This window comes from Eriocheir sinensis, chromosome 6, assembly GCF_024679095.1.
Source record: "Eriocheir sinensis breed Jianghai 21 chromosome 6, ASM2467909v1, whole genome shotgun sequence".
NCBI classification, from domain to species: Eukaryota; Metazoa; Arthropoda; class Malacostraca; order Decapoda; family Varunidae; genus Eriocheir; species Eriocheir sinensis.
The window spans coordinates 3,189,038-3,202,199 of record NC_066514.1 but is presented as its reverse complement, the minus strand read 5'-3'; the positions used below and the strand labels follow the sequence as shown (position 1 = coordinate 3,202,199).

Below are 13,162 nucleotides of genomic sequence, written 5' to 3'. Positions count from 1 at the left end.
ATATTTTTCTTTACGCCTTTGAACTGTCTCTTTCGCTGTAAAAAAAGTCATACACCACACACACACACGCACACACACACACACACACACGACCCGCTGTCCCTGGCTACTTTTAGTTTGGCTAAGCATCTAATGAGGAGCCGTACCCTATCCATAAGCCTTAACATAGCGAAGTCACTCTTGAAGAAAAAAAAAATTACCTCAGCACCAGCATCCCCATATGGTAATTAGCGGAGAGTATTACCTGATCTCTCTCTCTCTCTCTCTCTCTCTCTCTCTCTCTCTCTCTCTCTCTCTCTCTCTCTCTCTCACGTGAAGGGACATGATCTAGGCCTCTTCCTCCTCCTCCTCTTCTTCCTCTTCCTCCTCCTCCTCTGTGATGTCATTCAAGTATTTAAATTATGACAGGGAAGGAGAAGGAAGAAGGGAGGAGGAGGAGGAGGAGGAGGAGGAGGAGGAGGAGGAGGAGGAGGATGGGATAAGATGACCTCACTTCAAGGTTATGAATATGTACACACACACACACACACACACACACACACACACACACACACACACAATTATCTTTTTATGAATGAATTTCTTGGTAAAGTTTGAAACAATTCTCTCTCTCTCTCTCTCTCATAAGTAGGAAAATAATCTAATATTGGTCACATTAGTATTTTGTTGTTACAGCCGCAAATGAACCAACAATTCACACATTAACCTCCTTTTTTTTTCCTTTGTTATTAAAATTCGCATAATCATTGTTACTGTAAATAATAATAATAATAATAATAATAATAATACAAATAATAATAATAATTGTAGTAGTAGTAGTAGTAGTAGTAGTAGTAGTAGTAATAGCTGAAACAGTTCTAACATCAGCAGTAACAGGCGGGAGATGAGAAACACTCTACGGTGCCGAGGAGCCGCGTTTCACTACCTCGGCCGCCCCGCGCTACGCTACGCCGCGCCCTTTTCTGGGAATGTGTTTTTGTTATGACGGAGCATCGCGGGGCTTATTGGAGATCACAGAGTAGGGTTGAGATGACGTAAGATTTTTTTTTGAAGCCTAAATTGTTTTTCTCTTCAATATTCTGTTTTTCTTTCTATCTTGGATCCTGCATTTCAACGAGAGTACTTATAGAATTTTGCGTAATAAATACTACGAAATCGACAATAATAACAATCTACAACTACTACTACTACTACTACTACTACTACTACTACTACTACTATTGCTAACTAACCACTACAACTTCCACTATCATCCTAATTACGATCATTACTTTTGTCATCACCGTAATTACACCACAGCTAAATTCGTGGCATAAAATTAACATATATTTCTTAAAGGAGGGCACAGTTAAGGGCTCACTTCCCTTTAATTTGCATGTCTCACTTAATCTTGTTGTTCCTGACACATTGAGCCTTCCCCCCCATCCCCTGCCTCCTCGTCCCTGCCTCCCTGCCTACCCCCGCTGAGGCCTAAGCTCTCTTGATGAAGTATATACAAAACACGGCTCGCTATAGACACAGCTGCGCCCACTACACCAGGCAATAAACACTAACACCAATCCACCACAACCACCAACCAACACCGTCACTACCACAGTATACCACCACGACCAACAACCGATACCACCACCACGATAAGTCACCCTCACTATCCACCCATCACCATTACCACTAAACCACTAACACTAACCAATACCACCACCACTATAAGTCACGACCACTACCCACCTACCACTACTACCACACGATCAATACCACAACATCCCACCACTAAAAGTCCATCCTAAACTACCACTATCCACTCTTACGACTCCTTCATCACCACTACGATCCACTCTTACGACCACTCCATCACCACCACCACCACCACCATCACACACATCCACTTTTTCTACCCCATCCGCTTTCTATCCAATCCTACATCACCTACCATCCTTCTCTCGCCTGCAACATCCCTGGTTTCAACACCATTCCACTAACACAAGTTACACACCCTACCCACTCCTTCACACCCACACCCACACACACACACACACATTTGCAACTCACAGCAACACCTCCACTTCGCCTCCTCTCACGCCTCCACCGCCATGCACTTCCTCACAATCAAATTTATGCCTCGAAGTGAACACTTACCCCGAGGCCAGACCACTTTATCCCTCGTCTCCTCTCGCCAAGACCCGTCACCATACAGCACGACTAATGCATTTACCCCCACTATCACCTCCACCAATACCTGTCACCATTACTCAGGATCCCAAGTATGGTGTCAGCTTCGCTCTCCTCTTTCCTCTCTTCTTTGCATTTCTTTATTTATTGTTACTGTTAAAACTATCTCTCGCTGCCATGAGTAAAGTAACATTCCCTTATCATAAACACAAACACGGCCATCTCCACCTCCTCCTCTTCTGTCCAACCACCACCATCATCCATTCTCACTAATAAGACCACATTCTACCAGCGTCATCACTACCACTACCACCACGACCAAACCATCACCATTCCTTTCCTCTACTAAGACCATATTCTACCAACATCAACACACCATAACTACCACGACCAGTACCTCCTCCACCCTCCAGCTCCACCTCCTCCTCCACCTCCCCCGCCACAGTCAGTCCACACTTACACACTCCACCCAATAAATTTCACGAAACACAAATGCAGTTAACTTGCCTTTCAGACTTCGCCGAATTTATGATCCTCGCTAACATTTTTCACACCGCCAATTTCAGCTCCGCCAAAAAAAAAAAAAAAAAACGCCATCACTTGAAAAAAAAACAAAAAAAAAACCGGACATAACAATGGAATAAGAAAAAAAAAATTGCAATTCCAGCAAAATGAAAAAGAAGAACAGGAGTTGGGATGACGAGAGAGAGAGAGAGAGAGAGAGAGAGAGAGAGAGAGAGAGAGAGAGAGAGAGAGAGAGAGAGAGAGAGAGTGTGTGTGTCAGGGGGTGCACAGACGCGCCAAACCACATCGCATCTCTATGTAAATTAAGGAGATGGACCAGCTGGGGAGGGAACTAATTTTGACGTCATAAGCCAAGAAGTCAGAGATTGGAGGGGAAAGGAAGGGAAGGGAAGAGAAGAGAAGGGAAGGGAAGAGAAGAGAAGGGAGAGGAAGGGAAGGGAGAGGAAGGGAAGGGAAGGGAAGGGAAGGGAAGGGATGGGAAGGGAGGGGTAGGGAAGGGATGGGATGGGAAGGGAAGGAAGGAAGGGGAAGGGAAGGGAAGGGAGAGGAAGGGAAGGGAAGGGAAAGGGAGGGGAGGAGAGGTGAAGGGGAGAGGACAAGAAATATGACTAATGCGAGGAGGAAGAGAAAAAGGGAAAAAAAAAAGGGGAGATGAAACAGAAGGGGAGAGGAGAGGGGAGGGTAGGGAGGGAAGGGAAGGAAGTGGAGGGAGCAGGGAGGGGAAGAAAGGTAAAGGGAAGTTGCGGGGAGATGGTAGATAACAAATGCGAGGGGAGAGGGGGAGAGGGAGAGAAAGGGGAAGAGGGAGAGAAAGAAAGGGGAAGAAGGAGAGAGAGAAAACGGAAGAGGAAGGGAGAGGAAGGGGAAGGGATGAGAGATAGTGGAATGGAAGGGGAAGGAAGGAAAGGGAGGGGGTCGGGGATGACAACTAATGCAAGGTGTGGTAGGGGAAGGGAAGGAGGGGAGGGGAAGGGAAGGGAAGGAAGGGAAGGGAAGGAGGGGGAAGATGACTAATGATAAATGGAACAGGAAAAGAAAAATAACATGGAAAAATGAGAAATAGAGGTCGCAGTGAAGGGAGGTGATGGGATGGAAGAGAGAGAGAGAGCGAGAGCGAGAGCGAGAGAGAGAGAGAGAGAGAGAGAGAGAGAGAGAGAGAGAGAGAGAGAGAGAGATGGAAAAACAAATATGTTTGGTGAAGGCGGCGCGGGGAAAAGTATATATATATGGAATGAATGGGAAAGGACAGGACAAATAGGGACAGGAAAATAAGTATATATGAAAAATGAAAAATTATATGAAAAAAAGTATACATGGAAAAAAATGAAAGAAAAAGTATTAAAAAAGGAAAAAAGAAAAGAAACAAAAGGAGGAGGAGGAGGGAAGGGAAGAGGAGATTGCAAAACATTAATCAAAGAAAATTAAGAGAAATAAAAAAAAGTTGGGAAAGGGAACGGAATGGCGGTGAGGGGATGGAAGGGGGATTGAAGGGAGACAAGACTTGAAAATACATATAAAAAAAAACAGGAAAAAGACGAAGATTGAAGCCGAGAAAGGAGAAAACGAAGGATTGAAAACACGAAAGGAGAAATGGGAGAAAAAGTATTAAGAAATGGAATGACGGTGAGGGGATGGAAGGGGATTGAAGGGAGACAAGACTTGAAAATACATATAAAAAAAACACATAAAAAACGAAGACTGAAGCCGAGAAAGGAGAAAACGAAGGATTGAAAACACGAAAGGAGAAATGGGAGAAAAAGTATTGAAAAATGGAATGACAGTGAGGGGATGGAAGGGGATTGAAGGGAGACAAGACTTGAAAATACATATAAAAAAAACACATAAAAAACGAAGATTGAAGCCGAGAAAGGAGAAAACAAAGGATTGAAAACACGAAAGGAGAAATGGGAGAAAAAGTATTGAAAAATGGAATGACAGTGAGGGGATGGAAGGGGATTGAAGGGAGACAAGACTTGAAAATACATATAAAAAAACACATAAAAACGAAGATTGAAGCCGAGAAAGGAGAAAACAAAGGATTGAAAACACGAAAGGAGAAATGGGAGAAAAAGTATTGAAAAATGGAATGACAGTGAGGGGATGGAAGGAGGATTGAAGGGAGACAAGACTTGAAAATACATATAAAAAAAAAAACAGGAAAAAAACGAAGATTGAAGCCGAGGAAGGAGAAAACGAAGGATTGAAAACACGAAAGGAGAAATGGGAGAAAAAGTATTAAGAAACGGAATGACGGTGAAGGGATGGAAGGGGATTGAAGGGAGACAAGACTTGAAAATACATATAAAAAAAAAAAACGCATAAAAAACGAAGATTGAAGCCGAGGAAGGAAAAAGCGAAAGGGGAGTGAAAAGACGGAAGGGGAAATGGGAGAAAAAGTATTAAAAAAGGATAAGAAAAACAGGAAAAAAAGAAGAAAAACAAAAGGAGGAGGAGGGAAGGAAAGACGGAAGGGGAAAACTGGAATGGAAAGGATAAAAAATAAACAAAAAAATAACGGAGAAATTTAACAAAAGGGGAAGAGACGGCAGATGACACGAAGAGAAATTTGAAGAAAAAAACACGAAATTAAAAAAAAAAATACAAGCAACCAAAAGTGAACTAAATCATTAAAACATCAACCCACAACCAACATCATAACATCTAGACAACCCCTAAACCCCACACCCACACACCCACTCCACAAATACAACCTCAATCAATACAGGATAGGATAGCGGCTTCGGGCGGTCCAGCGCGGCGTGGCTAACAAAATACAAACCCCAATTAGCCGCTAACTACATATATAAACAATGACAATCACATCAGCTGACCGAATTTCACGTGTGCGCGGCGGTAAAAAATATATGAATGAAAACAATACCATCGGAAATAAATCAAGCTTGTTAGCTGTGGGGAGGGGGAGGGGGGGAAGGGGAGGGTTAGGGGATGAAAGTAAGGTGGGGAGTAGGAATGAAGGGAGGAGAAGGAGGAAAAGGGAAGGAGAGAGGAGTAGGGAGGGATGAAGGAGGGGGATGGGTGGGGAGGAAGGGAGGCAGAGATGGAGGGGAGGGGAGGGGTAGGGGATGAAAGGAAGGGAGGGAGGAGTAGGGAGGGATGAAGGAGGGGGATGGGTGGGGAGGAGGGAGGCAGAGATGGAGGGGAGGGAAGGGGAAGGGGGGGGAGGGGGAGGAGGGGGAGGAAGGAGGAAGGGGGAGGGAGGAGAAGGGATCTATGAAGGAGGGGAGGGGTAGGGATTAAGGGAGGTAGAGATGGAGGGGAGGGAAGGGGAAGGGGAGGAGGAGGGGGAGGAAGGGGAGGGGAGGGGAGGGAAGGGGAGACACAAATACCACTCCACAACACCACTACACCACTACCACACAACAACAAGCCCCTAATCACCACTCCGTCACACATCCCAGCAACAGCACCCCCTACAATACACCCCTACCACATCCAAGTCACACCATCCCCTACCACACCACCCCCTACCAAATTCTCCCCTACACTCCCCTGCCACATACTACTCCATCACTTCCCCTCCCTTATCCTCCCCTTCCGTACTCTCCCTTACACAGCTCGTCCAATCTTTCTTCCTGAGACCCAATTTCACTTCAAGCGTCACACTCACGACCTATTTCGCAGTCCCCTGGCAGTACTAAAAGCTCCCACCTGCCTCCCCCCATCAGGTACTCAAACCCGCATCCTCAGTCGCTTGGGGCTCTCAAAACCGCTATTTTCAAAGGCTACAGAGGAGGTTAGACGGGTTCTCATGAGGGGGGGGGGGGGGGGGTTCGTGTTCATGGGAGCGGGCACAGAAGCCTTGTCAAACTATCACTAGGCTCATAAAACTACCCATGGATATACCTACAACCTATACGAAAGCCTTATTATATGTAGGTGTGTAAGACTAGACAAGTTTGAGAATGTTTTATTTTTTTCAAGTTCACGGTTCAGAAGCCTTCTCAAACTATCCCCAGGCTCATAAAGCTACCGATGGAAATACTAAGACAACCTATACGAAAGACTTATTATATACGGGTCTAAGGCTCTTCGTCTCATCAGCTCTCCTCCTCCTACTGATTGTCTTCTACCTCTTAAATTCCGTCGCGATGTTGCCTCTCTTTCTATCTTCTATCGATATTTTCACGCTGACTGCTCTTCTGAACTTGCCAACTGCATGCCTCCCCCCTTCCCGCGACCCCGCTGCACACGACTTTCTACTCATGCTCATCCCTATACTGTCCAAACCCCTTATGCAAGAGTAAACCAGCATCTTCACTCTTTCATCCCTCACGCTGGTAAACTCTGGAACAATCGTCCTTCATCTGTATTTCCTCCTGCCTACGACTTGAACTCTTTCAAGAGGAGGGTATCAGGACACCTCTCCTCCCGAAATTGACCTCTCTTTCGGCCACCTCTTTGGATTCTTTGTTTTTAGGAGCAGCGAGTAGCGGGCTTTTTTTTATTATTGTTTCCTTTTCTAGTGTGTGTGCCCTTGAGCTGTCTCCTTGTTGTAAAAATTTAAAAAAAGCTGCGTGTCCCAAGATACAAGCTCTCCCTTCCTGGACCATTCCCTCGACATTACCAGTCTGCCAAACTCCGTTCCTTACGAGGCCTCTGCAAGCCACTTTTACCGGTTAATGGCCTATATCCAATACATTAGTAGCATCGGAGTGGTAACGGTCTGACGCAAATAGGCCAAGAAGAAAGTAATTGTGAGTGAAGAATATGGAGTTTAACGGAGGCGAAAAACTGCTTAGAGGCGCCGTTGGATTCTGAGGTGATATAACGGGCATCTTTGAGTGAACGGAAGCAGGGAGTATGGCCGCTGGATATCTGTTGGTGAGGAAGCAATGACGATGTGGTTCCTATCTTGCAACCCTGAAACAAAGAAGAGGAAGAGGAAGAAGACGATGAGGATGTTGGATTCTGAGGTGATATAACGGGCATCTTTGAGTGGACGGGAGCAAGGAGGATGGCCGCTGGATATCTGTTGGTGAGGAAGCAATGACAATGTGGTTCCTCTCTTGCAACCCTGAAACAAAGAAGAGGAAGAAGACGAAGAGGAAGTTGGATTCTGAGGTGATATAACGGGCATCTCTGAGTGAACAGGAGCAAGGAGGATGGCCGTTGCATATCTGTTGGTGAGGAAGCAAAGACAAGGTGGTTCCTATCTTGCTAACCTGAAACAAAGGAGAGGAAGAAGAAGAGGAAGACGAAGAGGAAGAAGATGAAGACAAAGAAGATGAAGAAGAAGAAGCAGATGAAGAAAACTAAGATTAAGACAATGACGAGGAAGAAAAAGAAGGAAAAAGTGAATGTTCTCTCGCGACGCTGAAACGGGCCTCGAAGTGTACCGTGAAAGACCTTCCCTAAAACACATGAACCTAGCCAAGCCGTTCACTACCAACCCTCTGATTCTGCCACACCACTCCACGCAGCCCTTCCAACACCCCATCCCAGCCCTTCCAACACCCCATCCCAGCCCTTCCAACACCCCATCCCAGCCCTTCCAACACCCCACCCCGGCCCTACACCACCCCACCCTAACTCTCCATATACCCCATCCAAGGCCTTCACGACTCCCTCACAACCCTTAGCCACCCCATCCAACCTCTCTACCACACCATACCCAGCTCTCTACCACCCCATCCAAGCCCTTCACGACTCCCTCACAACCCTTAGCCACCCCATCCAATCTCTCTACCACCCCATACCCAGCTCTCTACCACCCCATCCCAGCCCTTAACCACCCCATCCCAGCTCTTCACGACCCCTTCACAATCCATCAGCACCCCATCCCAGCCATTCCCTACCCCACTGCACCCCTTCCCGTCCCCCCCCATTCTCAGCACCCCACCCCACCCCTTCACTCCACTACACACGACACCCCGAAACCACACTCACACCTCGCACCAAAACACTCGATTTTCACCACCTCCACCTCCACCACCACCTCCACTGAGCCACTCCATCACCCACTGCCTCACAACACGCCTCCCAAATCCCCTTCTGCATAACGTAATCTCCATTCATACATACATACATACATATATACATAGAGAGACAGAAAGGCCCCGCACACGTAAAGCACATAGATACATACAAACAAACAAATCGACTTACATAAACACAGACAGGCGTGAAAGTGGAAGGGAGGGAAGTCAAAAGGGGAGCCGTGGACGAAAAAAAAAACAATGGAAAAGGTGTTAATAGGGGAGGAATGAGGGAACAGGGAAGGGAGGAATGAGAGAGGAAGGAAGGAAAGAGAGGGGAAGGCAGGGAGGGAACAGAGAGGAAGGAAGGAAAGAGAGAGGAAGGAAGGAATGAGAGAGAAATTAAGGGAAGAGCAATGAAGAATGGAATGACGGAGGAAGGAAAGAGGGAGGAAAGAAGGAAGGAAGGAGGGAGGAGAAAAGGATGGAAAGGAAGGAAGGAAAAGGGAAGGAAAAAATGAATATGAGAGGAAGGAAGGAAGAAAGGAAAGGATGGAATGGAAGGAAGGAAGGAAGGAAGGAAGGAAGGAAGGAAGGGATGGTTGGCAGTTAGCAGAAATGGAAACGAGGCAAAGAGGAAAAGAAAGGAAGCAAAGGGTAAAGAAAAAGAGAGAAAGGGAAATAGAAATAAAGAGGAAAAGGAAAGGAAAACAGGAAAGGTTGAATAGGACAGAGGAAAGAAAACAAATTAAGGAGAGAGGAAAACAGGAGAGAAGGAACAGAGAACGAAAATAAGGGAAAGGGGAAAATAAGGGAAAACTATAGAAATTAAACTTATAGGGAGAGGGAAAAGAAGGAAAGGAATGGCAGCAGAAAAGGGAAAAGAGGGGAAGGAAGGAAAATAAGGAAAAGCGGAGGAAAGGAAAACATATAAGGAAAGGAAGAAGGAAGAAGAGGAAAAAAAAAGGAAGGGCAGAAAAGGGAGGATGAGGAGGAGGAGAAAGAAGAAAAAAAGGAAGAAGGAAAAGAAGGAAAAGAAGGAAGAGAAGGGAAAGAACGAGTAGGAGGGAAAAAGGATGAGAAAGGAGGAAAAATGGAGAGGGAAAATAAAACATGATAAAAGGAAGAGAGAGAGAGAGAAAGAACGAGTGAAGGACATTGCAACCATAAAAGGAAGGAAGAATAATGAGAAAAGGAAGAAGAAAGAGAAAGAAGGAGTGAAGGAAAATAAAAGTGTAACCATCATAGGAAAGAAGAAGGAAGATCAACATGCAGTGAAGGAGGGCGGCACGGCGCGGCGCAGGACCAAATTTTATTCGAGCTTGGTATAAGTTTCTGTATTCCGCTGTATTTTACCCCGCCGCGACAAAGTGCCGTGAAATATGTGTCCAGGGCGGAGGGGAGGAGGCAGCGGCGGCCGATACGACACGCCCCACGCACACACGACACACACACACACACACACACACACACACACACACACACACACACGAGGTAAGTGTTTCCGTGAGGCCTCATGGTAAACCCGACCTCAGACTACTCAATCAACAGAGGAGTGCTTGGGGAGGGGAGCGGGGAGGGGAGTGTGTGTGTGAGTGAGTGTGTGTGTGTTGTGAGGGGAACACGGGCTAAACACACACACACACACACACACACACACACACACACACAGACCAGCGATGAGTGAGGACGTTTTCAATGCACCTTCCCGTTCTTCTTTGCAGGCGAGGGAAAGGGTCGAGAGAGGGTGCGAGATGGGATCACACGAAATTACCTCTTGAACCCAGGGAGGAGGAGGAGGAGGAGGAGGAGGAGGAGGGGGGAAGATAATGTGCAGAGGAAACATAAAACCGAGCCATTCACACAAAAGGATGAGGAGAATGAGACACGATTAGAAGATGATCCATGTTGTGTGTGTGTGTGTTACAGTCTGATCATGTGCTGAATTCGCGTTTCTTTATTATTTTGAGCTTGGAACTCCATATTGAGGTATTTTTGGGTACGACTGGAACCTCGCATCTGCCCATCCATCTTTCAACTCACAGGAAAGTTGGAAAGTTTCGTTTAGTCGGCGCAACATCTGTGGTCATATGCCGAAGAAAGAGAGACAGGAGGGGAAGGAATTATAAGAGAAGGGAACATACCCCAGGGGACGGGACACAACCCCCGATTAATACCTGGTACCCATTCACTGCTGGGTGGACAGGGGCGTAGGGTATCGGAAAAGCCGCCCAAATTTTTCCACTCCGCCCGGGAATCGAACCCGGGCTCTCTTGGTTGCGAGCCGAATGTGCTAACCACTGCACCACGAAGCCCCATTCAACTCCCAGGAATCGAACCCGGGTCCTCTAGGCTGTGTGCCATACGGGAGATTAAATATGGAAGTAAGAGAATCATTGAAAAAGTTGGACTCCCCGACCCCCAAAAAACCACACAGATACCGACCCACACACACAGCCAGGCCCTGCACCCCCCCTTACTACCATTACGTTTCCGCTCCGTGAATAATTAAATATGGAAGTAAGGATATTATTGAAAGAAAAAGTTGGACTCCCCGACCCCCAAAAACACACAGCAACCCACCCACACACACAACCAGGCCCTGCACCCCCCCTTACTACCATTACGTCTCCGCTTCGTGAATAATTAAATCGGTGTATATCGAAAACGCGTGCAATAAAGCTTTTTTCCGATAGTCCCCGGCGCGAGAAGGCGGCGCACTCTACACCTAATTACATGCAAGCCATTTCTCCTCCCGCGGCGCCGCTCCTGCACGGCTAATGACGGCTGCCGCCCGCTCAACGGCCCCCCTGCGAAGGCTTGATAGTTTACCCCCTTAACCCGGTAGCAGCGGGGATCGTGTTTCTTAACGGCCCCTCTAAGCGAGAAAAAAGAGAAAACATCATCACTCATTCATAATACATATCAACGCATTTGTGATCAGTTTATGCATCATCTATTTTGGGGGGTTTATATCATGGCAAATACTTGGCCCGTCGCTGCTACACGGTAAAGCCACAAATTTGGTCCGTCGCTGCTACACGGTAAAGCCACAAATTTGGTCCGTCGCTGCTACCAGGTTAACCCCTCTACCAGCTGTGCTCACCCCCACCCACTCCCTCTCTCTACTACTTTTCCTCACATTCGTCCATATTCGTTGCGCACCTTCACTCCACCCTACCAACTTCTTCCATATAAGTAACTAACGGAGAGCCTCGCCTTACACGACTTTCAGGTCAAGCTCATTCCTATACTGTCCAAACCCCTCATGCAAGAGTTAACCAGCATCTTCACTCTTTCATCCCTATACTGTCCAAACCCCTTATGCAAGAGTTAACCAGCATCTTTACTCTTTCATCCCTCACGCTGGTAAACTCTGGAACGATCTTCCTTCATCTGTATTTCCTCCTGCCTACGACTTGAACTCTTTCAAGAGGAGGGTATCAGGACACCTCTCCTCCCGAAATTGACCTCTCTTTCGGCCACTCTATTCAGGAGCAGTAAGTAGCGAGCTTTTTTTTTTTTCATTATTGTTTTCTTTTTTTTCGCGCCCTTGCACTGTCTCCTCTGCTGTAAAAAAAAAAGGAAGGGGAGGGGGGGGGGGCGCGTCACCTCACTCACCCACCCACTCCACCCCCCGAGAGTCAACCCGGGCAAGCCTTAACGCAGATGCTATTCCCGTTCCAGGAAAATGAAGAGCCGCAGAAAGACAGGGAGGATGTGAAAAAAAAGGATGTTGAGGGCAGGGAAAAAATGGATGAAGGATGAGAGGGAAGGGATGAAGAGATGAATAGAGAAAAAGAAGAATGAAGAAGCATAGGATGGCAGAGAGGATAAGGAAAGAGGATAAAGAAAAGTGGAGATGGAGAGACAAAAGGAGTTTCTGGACATACGGACTTTGGACCTTGAGGGTGATGGGGTGGGGGGGGGGGAGGGAGGTGGCAGGGAAAGAGGAAGGAGGAGGAAGGGGGTAGGGTTAACCACATATCCTAAAGGGTTGTAATACTTATAAGAGATTCGAGGAAGACTGGCCCGGGACTGTTTGATATTAATAGACCGTGTGAGAACATACATCTTAATCAGACCCACCTTACCAGACTCTCTCTTATCCGCCTCAGCAAACACCGAACTCCTGCCCAAGCCGCCGATTTCAGCTAATGCAATATTGACAATGTGCGGGAGGGAATGAAGAGAGGGATGGAAGCAGCGAAGGTTGGGTAGCTGAGAAGAGAAGTGGAGGGAAAGGAGGAGGATAAGAAGAGGATACTAGGGAGGGAAGGAAGAAGATAAGGAGAAGAGAACAGGAAAGGAAGCAGAGGAAGGGTAGAAAGGGTAGAAAATGCTGAAGAGAGGAGGAGAGGTAGTGAGTTCGATAGGGGATGGCACCCAGGAATTAAAAAGGAAGGAAAGGAAGAAGAGGAGAAGAGAACAGGAAAGGAAGTAGAGGAAGGGAATGGAAGCAGAGAAGGAAAACTAAAGGAAGGGTAGAAAATGCTGAAGAGAGGAGGAGAGGTAGTGAGTTCGATAGGGAA

The 13,162-nt window shown here is 46.8% G+C and overlaps 1 non-coding gene across 1 annotated transcript; it reads right to left on the bottom strand.

Moving 5' to 3' along the window:
* Window positions 1-10,871: 10,871 nt before the first annotated feature.
* Window positions 10,872-10,945, bottom strand: Trnaa-cgc (transfer RNA alanine (anticodon CGC)). The gene has a single exon. It is a non-coding gene; the product is annotated as a tRNA-Ala (tRNA).
* Between the last annotated feature and the right edge of the window lie 2,217 nt (window positions 10,946-13,162).